The 25064-nt window shown below is 37.2% G+C and overlaps 1 protein-coding gene across 1 annotated transcript in view; it reads left to right on the plus strand.

Moving 5' to 3' along the window:
- NCBP2 (nuclear cap binding protein subunit 2) overlaps positions 1-20489 on the plus strand; it is a 208717-nt gene extending 188228 nt beyond the window's left edge. Inside the window, exon 5 of the mRNA XM_050308591.1 lies at positions 20416-20489. The gene's annotated coding sequence lies outside the window, so the exon portion shown is untranslated. The remainder of the gene's footprint in view (positions 1-20415) is intronic.
- The last annotated feature ends 4575 nt before the right edge of the window (positions 20490-25064 follow it).

The following is a 25064-nucleotide window of genomic DNA, read 5'->3' on the forward strand; positions in this document are numbered from 1 at the left end:
TGATGCTAGAATGTCAGTGGGGTGAAATAATTTTAGGCCTTGAACCCTAAGTAGTTGAAGTACTGAATATTTTTGTTAGTATAAAGCTACTTTTCAACAATCACTTGTGACCAAGGTATTCTAAATTATTTTTACCCGTGTGCTCTTTGAAAATGTTATTTTAGGAAAACTTAGTGTATACAGGTATCATTCTTTTGAGAGTTTGGGGGGGGGGGAATTAAAAATTGTTAGCTCTCTCATTTCAAATACTTCAAAGCATATTTACTAAAGATATGTTGACTGGATTTCTATATAATTCTGTGTGAATCATTTATCTTGTCTGGTCCAGAATGTAAACTTGCTAAACATTTTAAATTAAGTATTTTTTATGGAGGGAAAATGCTTACTAATTTGCATTATAAATACAGCCCAATTCCAGACAAGCTTTGCTTTTATTTCAGTAATGTTAAAGACAGAGAGTACTAATAATTTGGCATTACAGAGCAGGGATTTTCAAAAGTTGTTAGAGAATAAGAGCATAAGTAAATGACATAGATCATTACTTAGATTGTTTTGAAAAGTAGAGATGGTTTAATTCTCTTCTTCCTTCACTATCAACTTTGTGGATTATAATAACATATTGATCCCTCTTTCTCTTAAAATCACTGTTATTCAATAGTTTAAGTTTTGTGGTTTTTTCTTTAATTGCATTATGCACTGAAAATTCTTAAAATTTCATAATTGGTCTAAAAGAAATTGCTATCTTCTTCATCCAACAGTCCAGTAACTGCCTGAAATGAATAATAATAGTAGCATAAACCTGATTTTTGTGATCCTTGATAGCCTTATTTGGAATAATATTAGTCTTAAAATGTCTACTGTATGTACGGTTGGGATAGGATTGTTAGGAGTCTGGTCTAAGTGAGAGGGCACAGTGTAAATCCTCCCATTAAGGAAGAAAGATAGGAAATACAGGAAGAGCCCAAGTTGGCTAAATCAAGAGCACTTCCCATACTTCAAACATAAGAAGGAAGGCTGCACAAAGTGGAAACTAGGTCAGTTCACTAAGGCAAACTGCAAGCATATGAATCAGAGAAGCTATTCAAGAGAGCGGGAAGGCTATTTGAGGGTAACAGGGGAAGGGCTGATGTCATGCCTTTTGTGCCAGATTTCAGTGTGAAGGTCAGGTGCAATAAGGTGGCCTAATACCAGCACCAACGGGAAAGAATAAGGAAGAAACAACTTAAATAGCATGTATAAAATTTAGATGTTTTCATGCCAGCTAGGCAGGTGAACTTTGTCCATGGTGCTTAATGGGCTGATTGATGAACTCTCAGAGCCTCTAATAGTTACCTGTAGGAAATTCTGAGGGACAGATAAGTTACCTAGATATTAGAAAATGTAAATGAAGTGATTATGTTAAAATAGTGGGAAAAGTGAGGAATTTATAGAACACCCAACTTTCCAGTTGCTGGAAAGACACTAAAATATACAGAGAGGTATACAGAGCAACAAGTTAACAGTTGTTCACTACAAAAATCTATGTTGGGTGAGTGTCCAAAGGTTTCTGTTCTGGATTAGATATTATTCTTGCTTTCATTAATAGCCTAACTAAGAGTAGTCTTACATTTGCAAATGCCACCAAACAAAAAGGACTTCCCAATGGAAGTGACACACAAGGTTTACAAATATAAGTAAAATACACAGAAGAGCACTAGCGAAATAAAAGCTTTGTAGAAAATGATGTGGTGGTCCAGGTGGACCACAGATTGGAGGCAAGTAAAAACTGGTGAGCTCTTGCAAAAATTTCAAATCATGCACTAGGACAGAAACATGAGGAATAACATTGTATTAAGCACCAGGAAGGTCTGAGCAGTTTCCAGTTTTGGACATGCTACTTCAAATAAATTGTGGACCAAACAAGGTAGTGCAAAGGAGAGCAGTGAGAAATTTTAGGGATTGTGACCTGAAAGAAATGGTTAGAAGAGGAAGAATTGAGTCTAAATAAAATGATTCTGGAGTGTGTGAGCAAGCAGATGATAGTAGGCAGCGCATAAAGAAATAGCTGCTATAAAATAAAAAGAAATGCTTGATTCTCCATGTCTCTGAAGAATAAGCAGAGCAGACCTAACATGATGCAGGTTAGATATTTAAAAAAATTTCCTAATAGTAAAGGACATTAATGTTATTCTGTGAAAATCACTATAATAAGCTATCAGAGGGGGCTATCGAATAATCAGTTTTAAAAGTCTTTAGGAACAAGCAGTTACCTAATATGGGTGTTTTAAGGACAGCTATCTCAAGGTAGGACACAGAGTAGTTGACATTTTGTATCTTTTTCAGCTGTTTGATTCTACTTTATCTCCTGTGGGAGTGTAAAATGAGTGACAAATTCCAATCTGAGACACCACATGCAAACTGGGAATGGGGGAGCTGCTAGTAGTTCCCTTTTTTGCCCAATAAGCTCTTACTCTGAGCACTACTTCTTGAAAGTATGAATGATGGAAGTATTTTCTGGGGCACTGTGCTGACGAGTAAATGTCTCTTTCTTTTCCTAATCTCCAGGTACAACTCCTGTTGTGCCCCCCAAGTATGAGACCTGAATAATTTAGCCATGTGTATGGTCTGAAGGCCATACCCTACTATTTTGGGAGGGCAGAGGGTAGGACCAGAGTTCGTGCAGTCCTACTTGCCACCTACAGTGACCACCCAGAACTCTCAGTTCTACTTTTAGATCTCTAGGGGCTTTTGTGAATCACTCTCAGAATAGTCAGTGCAAAAGGTTTCATTGCATGGCATTTTCTTGCTTATACAATTCACTGGCCAAGACAAGCAAATAGAAGATGAATGATGAGTTTACTACTCCAAAATTGAGGCAGTAATCAGTTGTCCAGTAGGGTGTACCTTTGAATGATGAATGTATGACATTTGTCTCCTTATGTGAGAACTGTGACCTGTAAAATGTTCAATTTATAAATTATTCATTAAATACCCCCTAAACTCTAACAAGGCTTTAAGGAGTGTAAGAGAGCCAGAAACCTTACTTTTGATAAATAAAAAGACCTTAATTTTCTATTAACCAGCTCGGAGTTAATCAGAGAGATTGAGAGAGAAACAAAGGAGCTGAGAAAAAAGCCAGATGTAAGAATCTGTCCTAGATAACACTGATATCTTCCCCACCCTGTACTCCAGAAGCATTAATGAGTGAATACCTATGGCATACATACACTTGACCTAAAAAAAAATAAACTTTACCTGGACTAGGCTTATTTTTCCTCAGTCCTAAACTTTATATTAAAGGGAACATGACTTTGTTCAGCAAGCTGAACAGTCAGACACAGGCAGAGTGGGAGAGCACTATAAGCAAGACAGGTGTGTCTTCCAGGAGAGGCAGTAATGAGCTGGATTCTTCTTCATTTGGAATAAAGTGGTTACACTGAGGTAATGAAATATTTAGATTACACTCCTTTGTGCTTTGGACCTGATTTCCTAAGCTGTGTATTCTTTGGCAAAGAGCTTAAACTCTTCTTTTGAAAGATCTGTTTCTTGTCTCTGCAAATCTACTGACAGGCTCTGCGAGGGTCAAACCATTCGCTCTCCTGACAAGAACCAGGATTGTTCCAGAGCAGCTCTGGGAAGAGGTCACAAGAGGATAATCCATTTGATCCTGCACATATGAAGAAGATAAATAGGGGTGTGATTTGAAAGTGCTAGGTTTAGGAAAATGGGAAGGCTTCTAAGAACAATGATGAGCCACAGACTGGCAAGCACATTTAAAATGGTTTTGGATAGTGGAGTCAGTGGAAGGGACATTTGACTCAGAACTTCTTCAAGGGAAAAAATCTGCTGTTTCTTTCACATGACCATAGTCTACGATGACTGTGTCATCTCTTAAAATGGTTATCCCTGGCTCTCCAGGAATAAAGAGGCCTCTTACAGCTTCTGAAGTATCCAAGAGTGAACTGTAGGCGTTCTTGTATTAGTCAGATGCCCCTGCTGTCCACAGAAGAAAGAAGTGCTGCTCAAAGTCTAACACTCTGCACTGATCTATGTCTTTGGAGCAGTCTACAAGTCTGTGAGTTGTCCTTATCTGTACTTGGCTAAAGCATTTTTTTTTCACTTGGTACCACATGCTGTTTCTGCTTCAGCACCTCTTTACATTCGTCGAAGTGATCTTGAGCTCTACTTCCTTCTGCAGTGTCTGCATCTTCTCCTTCTCTGCTAAGCAGACAGAATAAGCTTTTGTTGCCTCTGCTCCCATTTCACTGGGGCAGAATTTTGGCTACCTTTTACAGCAGTTCAGTTTGTCCCATCCCAGGCTTGACATTGTCAGCGAGCGGGTGTGGACAAACTCTCTTTGGCTAAAGGTGGAGTTCGTGTGCAGTAACAACTGTTTGAGTAATTCAGAGTTTAGCAGATGTCGTGCCCATTTTAGGATATAAAACTCCTCTGTTTGATGGAAAAGAAGTAGGAGGATGTGAAAAGTTTCCTCTGAATGCTGAGAGGTGTTTAAGATAGGGTATCTTACCCTCTGTACATCCATTCATCATTCGTCACTGGCTAGAAAGTAAGACAGTTTACACTAGATGCCAAGGTTTTAGGTAGCAAAAGTAAGGAGAGATGAATCCCATCATTATCAGAGAATAGTTTAATTCAGTAACCACTAGATAAAGGTTAGGCCTTTAGAAATCCACTGCACACTCCAGAGATCACTTGTTACTTCAAGTGAAACTCAGAATCTTTCCAGAGCCTGGATATGTTGCCTTTATTACTGTTCTCACCTCACCTGCTGCTTGCTATTTTATTGCAGCATCCTGGCAGGAAGCTTTGCTTATACTTGCTGCCTGAAGAACGAATGAGTGTTCCTCAGGTATATTAATTCCTCAGTAGAAAGAACATCCTTTACAGAAGAATGTAATCCTCTGCTTCCTTGTAATTTGCCAGAAGTATACATCCTTTCTGAAAATCTTGTGGTTTATGATTTGGATTTTTAATTAACTGTAAATTTTGGCAAATACCTTTAGAATCCTTCTTATCTCAGCTGTTAACTGCCAGTACAGTCTGAGCATATTATCTACTATCTCCACTGCAGTGTGTACTCTAGCATCACTGACACTTCAATTTCTCTAGCCTGCTTAATGGAAAATTAGTATCCCAGATATTTAATTTTCTCTTTGAATGGTTATGCTTTCATACTGCACAACATTAAGGCAGAAAAGTAACTGTCAAAGTGAAAATTTTGGTATCTTTGAGCTGGGCAACATTTAGCTCCTTCAGCTTTGATGCAGAGCCTCCAGTCACTTATTTGTGGTTCCTCCCCTGGTTTCTACAAAAATGTAGCAAAAATTGCCCCACTCCTCTGTCCTGTCCTGTGTGTTTCACGTAATCAGAGAGATTTTAATCGCAGACCATTTCTGTAAGGGGTGAATATTTAAAATATGGTTTTTACCTGTATCTCTTAGACTCTTGATAAAAACATCCTTAGTATTTATCCTCCCTTGAGCTGCCCCATGAGCAGTGAGCAAGATGTGTGCTTGGGACACTTGGACTGTGTAGCCTGAAGTGAACAGTCTTCAGATGCAGTGACTACTACTGCTAGTGTAGAGAATCATATTGCCTAAGAAATCAAAGAATCAGTCAGGAGAGGGCTTGTTTGTAAAAAGGCCACAGTTTTAGAGGTAAGAAAGTTCTCTAATAGTTTTCAGGATGTCTAATCATTGAAGTTATGCATTTCTCCTCGTGGTCCTACCATGTTGTTCCTTTGGGATCCACCTTGAGTTAATGTGCAGAAAGTAAACAAAACTAACAAACAGTAATATCACATTACAAAGAAATTCAGTTTATGGACAGTGTGCTGGTGGGTGGGTATTTAAGGGTGTTTGTGGGTGATTTTTGTTTGTTTGTGTTTATGGTGGGATTATTTGTTTAGTTTTAAGCCTTTGTCTTCACTTTCACTTATCAATGTGGGATCTTGAAAGAGTTCATTCCCAGTCTCTCATACTGTTATGGGAAAAGCAAAATGATATTCTTGGCTGACAACAGTGCAGTTTCCAAACGTTACCATGGTGATCACCTATGTAACATCACTACCACTTTTCACAACAGCTCAATTTAAGATTCAAGTTGAATATTTCCATGATTATGGGAGGGTAATTATTTCATTACTCAAGGGAAGAAGATTTAGGAGGTAAATAGCTCTTCATTAGTTCTTAAATGATTTCCCTAGTTTTTTAGGCCACAGAAATGCCAAATATTAAAGTGACAGAAACAGAGGGTCAAATTCTGATCTCCCTCTTCATCTTGCCTACCTCTCAGCTCTTTCTGAGCAGCCAAGAAAGTAAAAATATCTCCAGCCATTAAATGCTCTTGATACTTGAGACATTTGGTGTAGAGCTTAGACTTCAGTGTTGCCCTGTTTTCCCAGGTGCACAGTTTTTCAAACATGCAATGCAGTTGAAGTCCAGAAAAATTGCGGGTTGGATCACTGGCAGCTCCATGTAACTTTGAAAAATCACACAAGCAAGTTGAAGTGAAGCACTCAAAGTTCTGGTCTGTGACTGTAGAACTTCTTCCTTGCTTTGACTACAGATGTTGATGTCTTTTATGGATAGGGAAAGTTAGAGCCCATAAACTGCCTTCATGTTTTTTTTTTAATTTCTTCAAAATTTGAGCAACCAGGAACTTTGAGTACAGAGTGACTGTGTGGGAACTGTTGATGCCTTCTGTCATTGCTGGTGAGATTTTGTGGAGTTTATGTGCACATTTTAATTGAACTAAGCCATCTATTTATAATTAGAAGTGGATGTAAAAAAACCAAAGAAATTAAATGTTAAATTCAACTGGGAATTTTAAAAAAAGTTAACCTTTATTGTTAATTGCAAAGGGACTGTCTTCTACTAATTAAATCAGAGGTGGAACATCAGATAGGCTTTGCAAATAACTTAATGGCTTATAAACAAATAATTGCCACAGCAAAATAAGTACACATAACAGAAAGAAAATAATTATATTGTAACACTGTTATTAATTTGTCCCTTAATGTTATAGAATATGCTGTTCTTAGGAGTCTTTCATTAGAGAAAAAAGCTTGCAGATACCTCCCTTTGAATCATACTGTTAGTTAGGAACCAAGGGGGAAATGATTTCTTTTTCCTGCATTTTTACGTTTTCCAGGGAAAATAAATGAGTATATTTACATAATCACAATAAACATTTCAAGAATAGTGGCACAAATTTTTTTAGATTATGTCACCAGGCTGCCAAGGTTTCAGGACACTACTAATATGTCTAGACAAGCAGCTGTTTGTGTTGTTTTGGCTGATGATCATTGTATTCCTTCATTTTTTATGGGCCAGGGTTCAGCAATGATGCAACTCCATAATCAAGTGATTGGGGTTATAAAAGACACAGAAAAATATTGCAGTGTTAGGCTCAATCAGACTGAGATAAAACATAGCAAATCAACATTTTTTGTGTTTTGTATGCCATTTCTCAGGGATATCTGCCAGAGAGAAAGTAAGACTAGGTCACAGTAGAAAGAACTAGAAAACACTTACTTTTTTTTCCAGAATGATCTCATTTATGGGAGTAGCTTTATTTAGGGATATATGTTTTGTTGATACTTCCTCAGATTAAGAGTGAAACTGCACATCATGAGGCACCTAATTCAGGATGCTTGCCTGGAGACCTCAAATTCCTGCCCTATCTTGGTCAAACTACGGACTTTCAGGTGGTTGTCTTGGATGTTGCACTGAGATTTCTCAATATAAAATTCCATTCTGTATGGCTGTGACCTACCCATTGGCTCAGAGAGACAGGCGCACAGCCAACATCTGCCTCTTGGACAGTTAACCCTGGTTCCTGGGCTACAGCTCACGATACAGTATCATTCTCTCTTGGAGAGTTTTGCTGGCCTCAGGAACTTGTAATAGGAATGACTTTGAAGGGTCCCTTCAAGGTCAAAGTTATTATGGTCAGTTCTGGCTAATTTCCCCAGAGTGATGGATCCTCACCAGGTGCTGTTGTCACATTCTGTTTGAGAATCACCTGTGAAGTCCCTGCTCTCTTCAGCTCTTCATGGTGTCAGGGATTATTTAGGGCTCTTGACCACTTGGTTTGTGTTCTGTGTGAAAAAGAGTAGCTTTAATTGAAACTTTTATGGGCAAGTGTTAGCATAGAAGACTAACCTATTAGTTTAGACAGACACCAATATCTTTTAATCTAATTTTCCATGAAAAATGTCTCCAATATTCTGTTAGTAGCTGTTAGAATAAGAAAAAAATAATCAGATTTTATGAACTCATTTTGGTGTGGTAACATTGCAACACAGTTACACTCAGGACACCTTCTGGAAGTCCTGAGTCACCTGCTGTGGCACTTCAGGGAGTGCCACCTTTTGCTCTTCAATACTTACATGTACGTTTACCGGTTAATATTCACATTAAGATGACAGTATAAAGTTTCAATATAGCAACAAGATACAACATACATTGCAATGTGCAATACATACATTACAATACAATACATACAATGTGCAAAAATTCTGTTTGTGATCAGGACTAAATTAGAAAAGCTTATAAAAGTTATATCCATGTATATATGTGCACTGAGTAGAGAAACACATTATACCAATATACCTATGTGTATAAAATAGCGTAAAACAATTCAATTTTCATAGAACCAGAGAATCATTCAGGTTGGAAAGGACCCTTGACATCAGCAAGTCCAAACCATTAACCTAACACTACCCAATCCACCTCTAAACCATGACTCTAAATGCCATGTCTACACGTCTTTTAAATACCTCTGAGGATGGTGACTCAACCACTTCCCTGGGCAGCCTGTTCCAATGCTTGATCACCCTTTTGGTGAAGAAATTTTTCCTAATATCCAGGCTAAACCTCTCCTGGTGCAGCTTGAGGCCATTTCCTCTTTTCCTATCTGTTGCATGGACGAATGCTGGTGACATCTTTAGAGCTGCCTTCCATCACTACCACCTGTAATTCAGTATTGGCCAGGGTGCTAATTTCATTGTATGTTTTCCTAGCAAGGTAACAAGGTTCTACCAGAGGAGTATACACTAAAAAACAATACAGCTGGAACATAGAGGTAATACCTGGTAGGAGGCAAAATATTTCATTTGGAGTACCTGCTAAACTGAATACTGTCTGTTCGCACTTCTGCATAAAGTGGAATTTATGCTGTTATGCTATTTTTGTTCTGAAGAGGAATGATTTAGCAAACTGCCAGGGGTGTAAACTGAACAATGTATGATGTCTAAGATTAGGGAAAGAAAATGAAAAAAATTGCTGTTCTTGAGTATGAGCCGCCCACGTCTACTTTATCTGAGTTGGTTCAGGTAAGCAACTAGTTTGGATACAATTCAAAAATTATTACTCAAATGCATAGTATACAGTATTTCAATGCACCCACTAAAGTAAATAAAGCATGTAGGAGAGAAATTAAACTTTATTTAGCACAGAATTTCTTTTTTCAAATTAGTCTTGGTTTGATTTCCTGTGTTCAAAAGTCCATTTTGAGGTAGCAGTGAAATCCTGCGTGGTGTTATAAGAATAAATTTTACATTAAATTCCAAGGGTCAGAATTCCTATTGAAAGTCTTCCTACTTCTCTGTAGATCGAGGTTTCTTCATGAATGATCACACAGACTGGCTGGGACATCTACCACATTTTATAGTGTTTTTTTCTTTCCAGTTGTTTTTTTATAATGTCTTGGTTCTTTTCAAGATCTTGTAAACCAGTTGTATGATTTTGTGGTCCAGGATTAATTACTTCTTACTGCTTTTACTACTTTATATAGAAAAGAAATCATGACAGCCACACAGCCTGGTTTTATCATACATAAGAATTCACAATATTTAATTATTTAACAATTACATCCATTGTTTTCAATAGCATTTTCCTTTCTTTATCAAATGTAAAATATTTAGTGCTCAGGTGCAAAGACCTTGAGGTCTTCTGTCCCTTTCTAAAAGTTTTCTGGCTCTTGCTCTTATTATTGGTCTGTGGAATATTTTATTTTATTCCAGCCAAATTTCAATGAGTTAGTAGAAAATGTTCAACGTAGTTGAAAAAGCTGTTATGAAGAAGGTGGAGGAGGCTTGAACAATTGCTTCTCATATGGTTTTGAACAGAAAAGCTCAGCAGAAGCCAGTGTGTGTGTGTATGTGTGTGTGAAGATTCACACTCCGGGCTCTGCCTCCAGGACAAGGGTAGCTTTAGGACTATTTAAATGTCTTCTATATGGTGAAAGGAAGACAATGGTGTGATGCCTGAGAATCACTGCAAAAACATTTTTTTGTTGCCAGTTCACTGTTTAGGTTGACCTCCACAATTTTTAAAACTAATAGGATAGAAGCAGTATTTAAAGTATTTAAATGTTCTTCAATTTTAAAGCATATACCGATATCCTGGCATTTACATGCAAATTCTCCTCAGTATTACAACAGAAGGAAACTCACTCAGAACTACAGTTCTAATAATTAAAACAAAAAACCAAAAAACCCTAAAAATTTAAGTAGTGTAACAAAATATTTTAAAATCATATTTGTAAGATTTGTGGTAAAAACTTTAGGAAAGAAATAGTGATTTTTATGTTTTCTGTCACTTTAGTATTTTTTTAAAAGTTCTCCTATAATTTTCCAGTATTATATAAAAATAAAGTAAGCTTTAATTGTGCATACAGTGGAATAGAACTAGAAAATATTTCTGCTATCTCAGAGTTGTATTGAATAAAATATTTCAGTTGGAAAGAACCTACAGTGATCACCTAGTCCAGCTATTTAAAAATTGTATATATTATAAGTGTAAGAATCTGTAGCACATTATATGTAGAATAGAAAATTTACAGATTTTTATGGACTATGGATTTAGCAGAAGGATAAGTGCTCTGAATAGAACACTGAAAGAGAGCACAGAACTGACATGTAAAACCTAAAATCTGACATATCTCTTTCCCCTCACCAGATTGTCTGTACTTTTATGATTATTAAATGATGAGTGGTACGTAAGCCTGTCTTTTTTTATTTTTTTATCTTTTTTTAGAAAATTATTTGGAAGACTTGGGTTTCATTTGTTTGGGCAACTCATCCTTATTCTCAATTGTGGTACTGCTGCTGCACAGTCTACTTTGCAACTGAAGATTCAGCTCAGGAGTCCTGGTCAAGTAGTGGGAAATAATGGGCAGGTCACTGAGCAAACAAGCCCCTCTTTCTTCATCAGTACATAATTCTGTGTTGTCCAGAAACAGTTTGCCTGTAGCAAACTCACTTTTTTGAATATTAAAGGCAGAGCAAACATCCCTCACCCCACCCCCTGCCATTTTTTTTTGGGGGGAGGGGGAAGGGGGGGGAATAAAGCAATCAATTTCTCTTTTCCAATTCAATTTCTACCTTTTTTTCTGCTTAATAGATGCTTAATCCAAGACTGTTTGGTTTAGTTGAAAACACAATTTCCTGTTAAAACAGTTTTGTGATGAATTTGTGATCAGCCCTCATATTGCCACATTAATGACCTGCATATTTTTCTCTAACAAGACTCTTGAGTAATTGTAGTTACTAAATCAACAAGCATCGGGTTTCAAGAGGGAACACCCCACTGTGAGTGGAAGGGCATTTACAGGGTTACCCTCTTTTCAGCTGATGGTCAAACAGGTCAGTACTTTCAACAGTTGCTAACTGATGCTCCCGTATTCTTGCCTGGTATTTTCTGTAGAAAAATAAATGTTTTTGTGCCATACAGCTACCACAATATTGAATTTATTGCTTGGCACAGTGCTCAAAATTCTATTTGCTTGCAGAGCAGTGTGGCCTGTGTGTTAGACTTTGTATTTTGCTTTTAGCGTATTTTCGAAGAGAGATTCTTAAACTCAAAACTTTATCCAAAGTGTCTGTGAATAGGACTGAATAACATCTGTTCTAGGGAAATAAGCTTCCAAAAAGTAGTGTTTTTTAAGAGATTAGAATGATTTGAAAACTTTGATTAATTGCTGTGGATAATTTTGGCAGTAAAAAAATGGAATGGAAAAGATGAGAATACTGATTTTTTTAGAATATGCAAAAATGTTTCATTTGAATATTTTGTGATGAAACAAATTTTTGTGAGACTCATTTCCTGTTTAAAAATTAACCTCCATGTGGGGAAAAAGGTCTTAAAATAAGTTATTTGAAAATGAAATGAAGCAATTCACTTTAGGTTGATGCAGAGTAATTGCTGTTTTGATTTCTGTAATGTTTATTTCTTGAAATATTTTTATAGCTTTATTTGGTCCAAGTTACCCTTCAAAACAAAAAAAGCTATTATTTGTCCAATTCAGTTTGCAAATTTCATTTAATTACTTGTGGTGGATGCTTTTTCAATTGCAAGTAGATCTGATTAGAAGGTATTTTTCAATGCTTTGCTTATTTTACAGAGATTTCAGAAGGCATCATTAAAGAAAACCACAAAAACAAAACCAAAACATAGCTTTTCTACATTTGTGTAGCTGAATGAACATAGGAAAGTCAAGTATTACCTCTCCTAACTCATGTTTTGTATGGCTCTTCCAGATGCCCATTGGTAAAGTATAATGAAGGGAATAATGAGTACATGAGATTTTAGGAAACTTACGGAATTATGGCTCTTACCTATTGGTTGGTGAAGAGATTGATTGATTTGTAGCAAATATATTTCTGTTGAGAATAGTATGTTTGTTATTCTGCAGTTGGAAAATAAATAATTAAGATGTGGGGTAAAAAGACTTGGGAATTCGTTCTGTATGCAATTAATTAGCTTGTTTGCCCCAGTTTGTTTTTGATCAAATAAAAGATGCTGAAAGAGTATAAAATAAGGTCCTTAATAAACTCTAAGGGCCTGTTTCTACCCCAGCTGACATTAAAGGCAAGTTCCCACTGATGTGACTGATGCTCTAATTGCCTGGCTTGACATTGATGGTTTCTCATTTCTCAATTCCAATAGCATTGCTCTAGAAAGGATGTTGGAATGATGTCAGTTTTCTAAGCAGTGATCACATGAAAACCAAATATTTTAAAATGAAGATTAAAGATCTGGAAGAAGAAAAGTATGCAGCAAATGGTTGGTGACTATCAAACCCCCTTGTTGCAGGTGAGAACATACAGGAAGGACAAGTCTTTCTGTGCCCATTTTTCCAGGGCGGCGAGGTGTGGGGGGGAATGCATTTACATTCCTTAGGTTTGTTGCATTAACTTTCCTTGCTGGGAGTCACAAAATTTTACCTAATAATTTAAAAAGAACCATATTATCTGGATATGACTTGTTTTCTTTTTAACCCGGAGCCCACCATTAACAGGCTTTTTTTACCTGGTTATTTAATACCTTGTTTCATTTTTCACCTCTTTGTTATTCATTTCATTGGACTCGAATGCAGCCTTACTGCACTGTGATTCTTCCTTTCTTTTTTCCACATGGCTGCTTGGCTTGCAGAGGATGCCTCCTTACAGATGTGTTCCTTCCCCTGACAAACAATTACCCCTGTTCCCCTCTGCAGGAGGCCATTAGGACATCATCACGGGTTCTGCTAAGTCATCTCACAATCACAGTTTTGTGCAATCACCTCTCATCTGAGTCTATCTAGGCATATGCCATGCGGGAAAACTAGCAGTCACAAAATGCAGCACCTCCAGGCATATTATTTGTTATTTTGGTCCAGGAGTGTGACAGATAATGGCTACAGTCTGAAGGTCTCATTGGCTGCAGGGACTGGCATCATATGCAAAAAATACAGAAAAGCCAGGATGGGTGATCATGTCCCTATTAATAGCAACAAAAGGAACAGTTTTGTATTTTCACTGCAGTTAAAAGCACTAAAAAGGGAGACTAAAAAGGTAATGTTTGGAGAATTATTCCACTGAATAGAGTCACAAACCTAAATTTATGTCACATCTGTTCTTTATTACTTACTGCTTATGAGCTGAGTGTACAAAGACCAAATGTGTCAATAATTCGCTTCATATTTAGCCTAGTTATCATAATGGAGCTTAACATTTACGTGATTTGACTAATGAAATGCCATAAAACTAGGCATTTTTAAGCTTAAGGTGTGCCAGTTATTTGGAGATACTCACTCCTTAAAATCCGGTTAGCCCTCCCATGCTAAACTGCGAAGACCAGAGAGCTCCTTTGCTTAAACACAGTTTGAGAAACTGTTCACACTTTCCCTGAAGCTGTTCACACACTTCTAACTCGTGCTAAAAAAATCCTTGATTAAATGTTATGATTTCAAGGACTGTGTTAGGCCTTGAAATAAATGCTCCCAAAAATGTGTGTTTTCTTGATAGAAAGAAGCCAGCTGTTTTGTGCAAGACTCTATCTGTGTAAATATTATAAACTGCTGAATTACTAAAAGGCCCCTTGATATATGATCTCATGTTGCTTAATAGGCCTGAGATTACTTTGGGGAAAAATGGGTTTTATTGTGTTAATCATATGAAAACGAAGTTACTAATCCCTATCTAATTATGAGGGGTTTTTTAACTTGTAATAATATTCTAATTATTTCCTCTTACTGAAACAAGTCCTGTTCTAAAAGTAATCCTCAAGAAAGCATATGGAAAACTATCCAATGAAATATCTTGGCTTTAATTTTGATTTATGTGGATTTTGAATCATTATTTTTTTGTTATTGTTGTTCCAAATGTTATCAGCAAACATTGTTTTGTACTGTACCTCTTACAAATTCCTCTCTTTTTGATAGCTCTCTGAGCAGAAACTTAATTCAGGTTCCATACAATATGTTTAGATAATGATATTAAATCAAGTGAGTATAGACTCACCACAATCAATCCTGAAATAAATCACAGAACAATGCAATTTAAGATTATTTGAATGCTGACAGGCAGATGATTAGATAGCATAATCATTTCCTGTGCTCGGTGTGCCTCTGAAAGTACTCTGGTTTTGGGTATTTTGTACTGCAAGGTGCAAGAGATTAGAAAACACGGAGGTGGGGGATGAGGTGGAAGGATAAGACTATTGACAATAAGAAAGGAATAAGAAATTATGAGTAATTGTCTAGATATCACTGAGCAACATCTTAACCTCATGCTCAAGTTAAAATGCCTTTGCAGCAAATGAGACTGAGAACTGCAAAGTGAACCTTGTAGTCAATGGAAGAGAAAAAAACCCCATGGTTTTTCTGCAATGAGCTCATCAGGGAGCTCCTCCCTAATTTAGGCTCTAGCTTGCAAAAAAGAAATCTTTTTTTTTGGTCTTTTTTCTTTTTTTTCTCTGACACTATTAGATCAAAACAGTACCCAGGCATTAGACAGTATTTATTAGCTTGTAAGGCCAGAGATAATGATCCCATTCAATCAGAACTCATGAATAATTCAGCAGTCCCAACTCCACATAATTTCTGTCTTTACTTTTAAAACCAGTAAAGCACCATTTGCATTGCCTTTTTGAGGGGAGGGGAAATGACAGTAAGCAGAAAAATAAAGCAGATTTTTTTATGCTTTTGGTTCTGCTTCTCAAACATACTCCGCTCTCTTAGAATGTTGTCTCACTTCCCTTTTCTTCCCTCCCATCTCCCAGAACAAAAACGACATCAGAATAAATATTAATCACGATACTATTGAGAAGATTCTGTACACTAATTATTGTCAAGAATAGTGCTACCTATATTTATAGAGGATTTTGTAATCACTGCAATTTGTTCAGTATTGTTACTTATACTAGCTGCTATGAAGTAATTACAGGTTTTTCACTTCTTTTTTCTTTTTTTTTTTGTGGGTTTTTTTTTATTATTTTTTTGTTTTGTTTTGTTTTGTTTTAAAGAACACCCACACTTTTTTTTTTTCAGCTTTCAGGCAAGCTTGCAAATAGTCTTTTCCCTACACGCAGTTCCTGTGAAGTGAAATTCCTTTCTTGCTGCTGAGCTGAACAAGCCCAGGCTGATGTGGTACCTGTGAAGCCTAAGGAAAAGTTCTGTGTTACATATCCCAGTGAAGGGGAGGCACAGGATGAATCTGAGGTTTTTGGTATCTTGTCCCTTTCTTTACCGCACTTGCCTAGCTTAGTTGATATCTTACTTATTGTAACAGTATTTTGCTTATGTTTCATGGCAGATCCCACACTACTTTAGTTATTCTTGCTTTACATAATACCCCTTTGCTTCTTTGGGTCATGCTGAATAAGGTGATAAAGATTTATTCCATGTGATCTTGCTGCTGCTTTATAAATCCACTTTTGTATTTTTTGTCTGCTGAATTGTGACAGCAGTGACGTGACTATTACATGGCTCAGTGGGAGACCTTGGGGACCCTTTCTTGGGAACCTTGGGGACCCTTTCTTTTCCCCTTAGTACCCAGAGCAGTTGTGGTGTGAGTCTACCAGGGGAAGAAGGTTGTAATTTGCAGTGATTGCTCCCACTGCATTCCCGATTGGGATCCCTGTAAATAAGTAGCAAGCTCCAAACACCAACCACAGAAAATGTCCAGTAGCCTATTAAAATATTCATTACCTTGCTTACTGATGTGAGCCTCTTAAAGAAAGGGGGGCTAGAGCTCTCTTATAAATAGATTTTTTTTTGTTATAAACACAAACAACCTTGCTGAACCGTGGGAAGGAGGAAGAGGTATTAGAAAGAGCAATGACATTCTGATCCTGTCAACAGCACTCTAAAAGAATGCATTTCTCTGACATCTCTGTTAATGCAACTAATGCAGATGTCAAGAAAGTCATCACGTGCATATGTAATGATGTGGCAGAGTGGTTGTACACACAGTGAATTCACATCTATGATGCAGTAGGAAATATACAAATTATCTTTCCACTTTTATAAGTCATTGGCCTGTCTTTCCATATATGTGATGATGTATCCTTGGAAAAGGAAAGAATTTTGAGAAAGGAGGGTTTGCCTAAGAAAGTGCTTCAAGAGCAGAAGCTTGAGATCTAAACATACTGGAGAAAATATGTCCTTACTGTGGATGTACTTGATGTGTTTCTTTATCAAGTACAACAGAAAAAAAAAGGTGCACTAAACCCCAATTGTTTTCCTTCATGAAGTTACAACATTTGAAGAAGGGGGCATTCTAACCACTCTTGAACCAAGATGTCTGGAGAGCAAATAAGCAGCAGCTCAGCAAGCCATAACTTAGGAAAAGACTGTCAATAAATCCCGAGGGTCTGCAGATATATTTGTTAACTTCCAGTGTCAGTCAGAGGTAAGTGTTTGTACATTCGTATCAGTCATTAATTAAAGGTCTCTTGGGAGATTTTAAGATCTTCATCTTGGATTACTGAAACTGAGCAAACGGACAAACTGGACTTTGCAAATATCCATAGAGATTGGGATTAGTGAGTGAAAAGGATATTCTGATTCAGATATTGTTGTTTTCTTCATAGGTATCCTGGTGTGAGAACTGCTGATTTAAGAGAAATCATCAACCAAATATTTATAGTGCTAGTAGAAAGGCCGCAATGGTATTTTTATTAGCAGTTGGTGCTAAACAATTAGTAGCAAAATGCAGCAGATGAGTTCAGGTGAAGCTGTGTCCAGTTTAGCAGAAACTAACGTGGTGCTCATGAGCTTTTCCACCAGTATTTAGTTATGTTTTTTGAAATGAGTTTGAAATTGAGTATGAAAAAATAATACATATGCAACTGAATGTTAGACTTGTTCTTCTGTACCCTCTGTTCATTCCTCATATTTAGAGGAAATGTCAGCCCACGTCCTGGTATAGAGCAATATGAATGTAATATAGAACCAAATATGAATGCCTAAGTGTTCCAGTGAGCTCTAAAAGTAGAATCTGATCTGTGGAGTGATACAGTTGAGGCCCCTATGTTTGTTATAAGTGCTGGGGATTTTGCTTTGACTCTCTCTTCTGGTCCCATGGACTGAGTGCCTGTTAGCAGCAGATGCACAGTAGATGCACCATATTTCATCCAAGAGGATTGCACAACATGAGAGTGCCCTGCAGTGTGAGGCAAAATGTGGTGAATGGGGATGACAAGGAAGCAAAATGAATTCTGGATTCGAAACAGGATGCTGATGTAGACATACCCTCTGACATTCTGTAATGCTGGTAGCTATCTCTTAGTGATATAAGGTTTAGGTAGTTGCCACTGAAATCAATGGTGTTTTACTTGTATTGATGTTTGTGAGAAAGGGGATCAGATGTCAGGTTTTGCCAAAAAAGCAGATTCTGGCTTAAGCCTATGTAAATTTACTTGTCAACACATGTGGCTCTGATTGCCAAATTGGAATCTAAATGTGCAGCCACCAGGCATAATCCAAACCATATGAAATAGATCTGTAAAGTAAATAGAATCACACGTTTCACCCAGAGATGAATTTAAGCAGTTGAATAACTTGGTGTGGGAAATCATTATAGTTTAGAAAGAGTCACAACAAAGGTAATATGTGAAGAGAATTCAGGTGCTTTATTGGGGTGCATCAGGCAAAGCATCGCCAGCCAGTCAAGGGAGGTGATTGTCCCACTCTGCTCCGCACTAGTGCAGCCTCACCTTGAGTTCTCTGTGCAGTTTGGGCACCACAATATAGAAAAGATATAAAGTTATTAGAGAGCATCCAAATGAGGGTGGTAGAGGGTCTGGAGGGGAAGCTGTATGAGGACTGGCTGAGGGCACTTGGTCTGTTCAGCCTGGTAAAGAGGAGACCGAGGGGAGACCTCATTGCAGTTACAACTTCCTCATGAGGGGAGGACAAGGGGCAGGCACTGGCCTTTCTCTTCTCTCTGGTGACCGTACCCAAGGGAATGGCCTGAAGTTGTGTCAGGGGAGGTTTAGGTGGGGTATTAGAAAAAGATTCTTCACCCACAGGGTGGTTGGATACTGAAGCAGGCTCCACAGGGAAGTGGTCACAGCACCGAGCCTGACAGAGTTCAAGATGCATTTGGACGATGCTCTCAGGCACATGAGGTGACTTTGGGGATAGTCCTGTACAGAGCTAAGAGTTGGACTCAATGATCCTTGTGGGTCCCTTCCAACTCAGCAAATTCTTTGATTCTCGGATTTTTCTTATTATGAGCTCACAATTATCACAGCACTACTTGCTACTACAGACTCTGCTTAGTAATGGATAATGATGTAGATGTAGCCTAGCCTGGGGAGCTTAAAGTCAAAGTGATAGTCCTAAGCATAATTATACATACACCTAACTTCACATGTGAACTTAGTGGGTCACAGAGGTGCACAGAGTTGAACAGTGTGAGCAAAGAGTTCCCATAGCAGGACTTAAATCATTGTACTGCGAAGGTCAATTATAATATGCCCTAAATGTCTTTACATGAAACTTGTCCCTCTGCATTTGGTGGAGGAGCAATGCCATTTTTGTTGTATTGGCTTGCTTACGATGGTTTCTGCAGAACTAGCAGAAGTTTAAGAAGGGGTTTAGAGTCTCGCTCCTGACCCAGATAATGCAAAACATATTTACCCCACCACTGTACTTCCTTCTGCATTCTTAGGTTGCTCAGGTTGACCTGTTGTGTTTATGAGAAATTCTGCCCAGCACCAGACCGTGCACCAGGAGGTACCTGCAGCAGTTTTATTTCCAGCACTCGCTGCAGCAGTTGCACTGACACACACCACAGAGTACAGAAGTAAAATAATCTCCCTCTTTCTCTCAATGTTCAGTTTCTCAGCACCACAGTTCAGCACTTGAATGTGCTGATGTCTTGCAGGATGCCTGAGTTAAGCAAAAACATGTTGTAAAGTCCATTCAGACTCTACTAATGATGCATTTAAGCCTTTGGAAGTTAAAACCTGATCCTACTTCCTCTGAAGGCGATGAGAGTCCTGCAATTGACTTCAGTGGGAACAGGATCAGGCCCTAAGTCACTAAATAACATTTTCCATGGTAATAATTAATAACAGCAGTTTTGAAGCTAAAGAAATTCATAATTTTTTTTTTGTAATGCAAGTATCCAAAATTGCTGGTGGATTTAGGAAGAGAATCAAACAATTATCTGAGGCATGTTCAGGGATGACAAGCTCTAAAATCAGGACACATCCAGAGCTGCAGGCTGAGTGAGATACTGTAGGATGGATTAAGAACTATCAAATACTGTAAGAGAAAGGTAAGTATTATTGATTGGGGGTGGGCTAGGAAAATAATATGCTAATAAGGTGCATTGCAGAAATCTTAAAACCTGGCAGATGCATTTTTCTAGTGGAATGTTTGTAGTGTGAGGGGTTGCAGAAGATATGTCTGGAAGGAGACCCAAGGGGTAGTTTAGTCAATCTTGGATGCTTTTTAAAAATATTGTCTTGCCTTGTGGTTAAATAATGAATGCAAATCTCCTTTCATGGATTTAAAGCTCTGATTGCTGACATGGGAAATCCAGAAAGGTTTTGGGATTTTTTTCTCTTTTGTAAAGTAACACCAAATGACATGGATATCTCTTTGTTCTCACATATGAATTTATCTTTGTTTTAGGATAAAAGGAGCACCAGATGTGACTGGGACTGCATAAGCAGAAAAGAGCTGTGCAGAGCATTGTGGTTTTCATTTGTTCGGGTAGTTGCAAACATTTCTGTAAGTGTCTTTCAGTGGACAGCAGTGTAGCTTGGAGCTTGGGGTTCAAGAAAATTGAAAAATATAATCAAGCCTCTCTGATTTAGTTACTGTGCTGTAACATGTACAAGAGTGCACCCTGGCTATTATTCAGTTGAGTTTCATTAATTCTGTTATTCTTTCCATGTGCAAATTTATAACATCACATAAAGTCAATCACATATTGAATAGTTCCATCATATTCTGTTGCAAACCTTGCAGAATTTTTGTTTTCATCATATATGATACCATACTAAATTATGTGGTATTTTTTCCCATTCCCAGAATGTTTGTTTTGCCTTTCCTGAAGCTTAAGAGAGGGAATACATCTTTATGAAATTCTGGCCAGTCTTCTCCCTGTGCTGTTCCCATTTTGAATACAATGAATAAACAGTATAGCCATGTAAACAAGAAAAGGGGGCATCAGCCCTTCTGTGGTTACTGCCCATATGGATAGAGTGTATCAGAAACAACTCACTCCTCTTCTTTTTAAGAAATACTATCAAATTATATTTTGTTTACTGTGGAGTTAGATGCAGTAACTGTGCTGGCAGTGAGGCTCTTACCACCCATCAGCTGTCTGTTAGTAATTGCTCGTTATGTTCCCAAACCTGTAGAAGTCATGAGATAATTTAGGTGATGTCCTCAGTTGATGAAGATGATCTATTATTCCAAAGTAACCTTGCTTTCCATCAAAAGAGACACTATCCCCCCAAGGAACTTGAAAATCTAATACAATAATATTTTACTTGATTAGACTAAGTAACTGAGTATAAAGTAACTTATATTACATGAGTTTAAGGAGTCTGTCTATTAGCTGCTCTATTATATTTCAGCCCTCATTAGTAAGATAATTCATCATACTAGAAAATGTGAATTGTACTTTATGAATTAGTATAATAATATTCTGCACCCGATAGTTATTAATTCTGGTTCACTCTGATTTATCATAACATTAAACTATTCAATGTTTGAAGAGAAATAGAAGTTAGTTTTCATGTTGGTCTGAGATACGGTATGTAGAATGTTTCAGAATAATAATTAGATGTTAGATACTACTATATTTTCTGAGGCAGAGCTAGTGATTGCTTGAAAATGATATTTAAATGACCCTACTCTGCTTAGAAACCATATAACCTAAATTGTGCCATCCATTGCTGCTGCATGGAGCTCTACAAGAACATTTCTTTCAATGAGAAATGACATTATTTTTGTGCTGACAGTTTCTGTGTAATAACAGTGTTAGGTTTTGCCAATGAGCTACAATTGTTGCTAATATGACAGTTTGTGGAATTGTTGAATTTTGAATGTAGAGTAATCGAAAATGTACATTACTGTGGACTTCACTGGGTGAGGCAGGGGAGGGTGGAATTAGAATTTGCTTCTGGCTCTACTCTTGTTTAAAATGCACATGATGCAGTTCTGATTGTGTGGACAATTTTTTAAACCAGTCTTAGAAAGCAGCCATTTACCAGCAGTTAGCAGGGAGATTATGCTGGGGAGATGATACAAAAATGTTTATATTGACTTAAATTGAGATAGATTGCTTTAGCTTATTCACATGCTATTTCTAATAATATTGAATGTTGGTAATGATTTCCCTCTGAGAAACCCAGAATTCTTTATAAGCGTTTAATGAGTTTTGTTTTGAGAGCAAAACACGCCAGTACAGCAACACATAGTAAAGTTAGTGCTGAGAAGAGAGTCTGGGTTTGCTGATTCCCCTCTCAAGCCTCTCTGTTGGGATGCTTTTTTCTTTAGGCTGTGACAGAGTCAAGGTAAAGTTTGATCCCTAAATATTTCAGTGTCTGTTAAAAAAACCTGTTGCACTTACTGAGCCGATGGCAAAATTGAGTATGATTGTCTCAGGTGGTAGCTGAGGACTTAGGTAATGTTAGTGACAGAAGTGTTTGATTCTGGCTAACAGGGATTGGAGGCAAATTCTCTAGTGGGTTACACCAGCTTTCATATGGATCTACAGCTATGGGTATCAGTGGTGCTGCTCATAATGCACACCAGGAGGACTGAGAAGAGAAACAGATACTGTGGTTTCTCTTGTGTGTGTAAAACACAAAAGATACATTTGTCTCATATTCTCTGCTGCTAGCCCTCTTCCAGCATAGCTAGTGTCCATATTTTTATTCTCATGCCATTTCTTTACTGTCTAATGCTCCTTTTTGTGGCTAGATGTCTTTTGCTCATCTGAGTCCTTGGAACTCTAAGGGAACAACAGGTTAGAATCTTACGCTTGCCAGTATCAGGTAATTCCTTTATTCCTGTGTTTTGGAGAAGCTTGTCAAAGTCTTTAGGTAATCATCTACAGAAAGTCATGTCCAGCTTTAATTCCCTTACTTTCTTGTATGAAGCCTTTAAATGAAGTTAAGTGTGCTATTCTGATAGTTACCAGTTAGAGGTGTTCCTTAAATGAATTATTAGATGTTATGATGTGAGTCATACATTCAAAAGGGGACATTTATAAGTTATTTTGTGTTGATTTTGTGCTTTATATTTTGCAAAATGTTTTTTCAGTTGTGATCCTGTCATTCAGTAATCGTTTTGACTGCATTGCTAAGTATCTCCATCTCCATATGTAGAGGTATCTTGTGCTACGTTTATTTGTGGTTCATGTCATAAAATCTTTCATTCTTTTAAGAACTTATGTTCCTAAAATAAATACAAATCGGTTTGTTGTCAGTTGAATTTGGAGTAGGGTTTTCCATTTATGCATATTGCATTGTTTAAAGGGTAATCATTTGTACACACTGGAAATATATAGGTTTTGATTGTATATTAGATACTTCTGAGATTAGAGCAAATATCAGAGTCTCCATAAATGATCTGAGCTACAGAACTGTGAAAAGAATGGATTTTCAATTTTCTGAACGAAATGAACTACCCCAAATTATTTTAGCTCAAGTGAAACATTTTTCCAATCTGAAATGGAGTTTTAACATCTTTTCAGATATTAATTTTTGTCAGTTTAAAATACTTTGTATGAAAAACTCAATAATGCTTTCAGAAACATTAAAACAAAATGTTTTAGAATTGTGTGTTTTCTGGATTTAATTTTTCGACAGCAGACTTCTGACTGCATTTCTGAGTGAGTAAATTATTTTTCTGAAAAGTTTTAGCATGCTGTATTCCTGGCAGAAATTTGTCTTGGTGACTGCTCCCTTTTTTTCCTTCCAGTTATGGTCCAGGAGAGAAAGGTTGGGTTTTTCCTGTATTTAATGACTGCACACCGGCATGTCTTTTGCTGGTCTAAATCACCATAGCTCTGGTGGATTTCTACCTGTGGAGGAGCTGTCCCTTTAAGTTCATTACTAATGCCTTAAAATCATTCTGACTTGATTTTCAGTTAGTTCACCTTGACTTACTGTCCTTCATTATTTTAATATTCATTTATGTTTTTGATCACCTGCTGACTCAATCATTTTTGAGCCCTTGTATTTCATTGCAATAACTAATTCCTAACACTAACAATCTTGACTTTTCTAATAATTGTTTATTTTCTTTTTTCTCCTTTTTCTTTTGCTGTCCTCATTAATCTTCTCTTACAGTTATTTTTTTCTGACATTTCAACTTTTTTTCAAAATAATGATGATTATTAATTTACATTTTACTTATTTAAACTCATTCCATTTCTTCCTCTTAAACAGTGAAAATTGCTGTAGAGTCCATTAAAATCCCTCATCTAATTCCTGGTGGGTTCTGGCAGTCTGTGCGAGTTCTTGTTTCTAGAATAGCATTTCTTGAGGATAAGTAATCCTGATTACCTTTGTTTTGGAACTGGCAGCATACATGAATCAGTAGAAAATAGTTTAAAATTTTGACAGGAATGTCAAATAGAAAAATAGTTCTGTTTCCACTGTTTTAGCTGGTTACTGATGTTATCTCTACTGCTGCTATTCTTTCTCCAGTGACAGTGCTTAACAGCAAACCTCTGATTTCTACCAGTGCAGAGGAAATCAAAGGTGATATTGTTGGTCAAATCCTGCCTTAAAGGTAGTCCTCACATGTCAGGTGGATCTTCATTTTACTCAGCGACTGATTTTCTGTATGTGGGTTCTCTGAAGAAGAGAAAGAGCTGCTACTATAAGTTATCATTTGACTGTGAATGATTTGGTAACACTGATATTCTTCTAGTTCTGTGAATATTTTATGATAAGCTTTGTGAAGAATCTGTAACTTCAAGTGTGAGATCAGCATAAAAAATGGCTTCCACTTAGATTTGAGCATATACACTATTTTGTAGCTATGCTCTTGCTCATCTGATGCAGTGCACATGATTAGGTATAAATTAAGAACTACGTTCATCATTACAGTATAGATTTTTGTGAACTGTATTGTACTTCACCCGAGAATTTCATTGCGTTTTAACTACAGCGCCTGAACAGCTCCACAGCAAAGATCAAACTGTTCTAATTCTGAAGTTATTGTTTTCCTTTTGCAAGCTCTGATTGTTGAAACTTCAAATGTATCTGCAGCTTATAAATACCTGAGAACACAAAGTCCAACACACCTTAAATCTG

Source organism: Myiozetetes cayanensis, unplaced genomic scaffold, assembly GCF_022539395.1.
Source record: "Myiozetetes cayanensis isolate MyiCay16 unplaced genomic scaffold, myiCay2020 scf13, whole genome shotgun sequence".
In the NCBI taxonomy this organism is placed as follows: domain Eukaryota; kingdom Metazoa; phylum Chordata; class Aves; order Passeriformes; family Tyrannidae; genus Myiozetetes; species Myiozetetes cayanensis.